The sequence below is a fragment of the Pygoscelis adeliae genome, unplaced genomic scaffold, assembly GCF_000699105.1.
Source record: "Pygoscelis adeliae isolate BGI_AS28 unplaced genomic scaffold, ASM69910v1 Scaffold207, whole genome shotgun sequence".
NCBI lineage: Eukaryota > Metazoa > Chordata > Aves > Sphenisciformes > Spheniscidae > Pygoscelis > Pygoscelis adeliae.
Window position 1 is genome coordinate 1,145,906 of NW_008825160.1, and position 876 is coordinate 1,146,781.

Sequence of the window (876 nt, forward strand, 5' to 3'; positions counted from 1 at the left end):
TGGGCCCCTGCACCACGAAACCCCCGACCTCGTGCCTGGGCTCATCGCTCTTGGTCTCATTACACCCTTCCTAGGAGGGATGAACTCAAGGAATTACTCCTGTTCCTCTCCCTCCCCTTTGCATCAATACAAGAAGCTGCTGTGCCTCTCCTGGTCTCCAACCAGGTGCAGGATCTGTCCCGCAGCTGGCGGTGGCGCGGGACTGAGGATCGCTCGGCACTGCTGCATCCCTCCCGGCCGGCCGGGTCTGGATCCGTTCCTTTGCCTGTGGCACAACGTGGGGCTCTTGTGCGTTTTAGCCGGCAGTTTACAGGGAGAGGATGGAAACTGGATTAAAAAGGAACAGGCTGTTCCAGCTTTTTCTGCTCAATACCTGGGTGTTTCGTGTTGGGGAGGGCAGAGCGATGACTAAACCGCGTGGGCCAGAGGATTTTTCTAGCCCTAATTGCCAGGTGCCGGTTTGCTGTTGGGCGTTGCGCTCCCTCTCCCATCCTATTTACATTTATTTCTTTTTATTTTTTTGAGTTGCTCGATAGCTGGAGGCTGTGGTTGGATGCAGGACAGGAGGGGGGACACACTGGGAGGAGACACCAGCAGCTCTTCGGGAGTAAAGCCACCCCGTTCGCCCACGGCTGGTCAGGTCTGGCATGGTAGGTCCTGCTGAGCACCCGTGGGTGATGGAGGGTGCTTGTCCGGATGCGGCCACCATGGTGGCTTGCGTTGACAATGCGCCCCGGAGGTGTCCTCTTGTGTCCCTTCTTCTTCCATCCTGCACCCCATGTGGTGGCACGAGGGGCCGTGATTAGTTCATTAAGGGATTTTCTGGGATTTGTTGGGAATTTTGCCTTGTTTTGGAGTTGTGTGCATGTGCGTGTA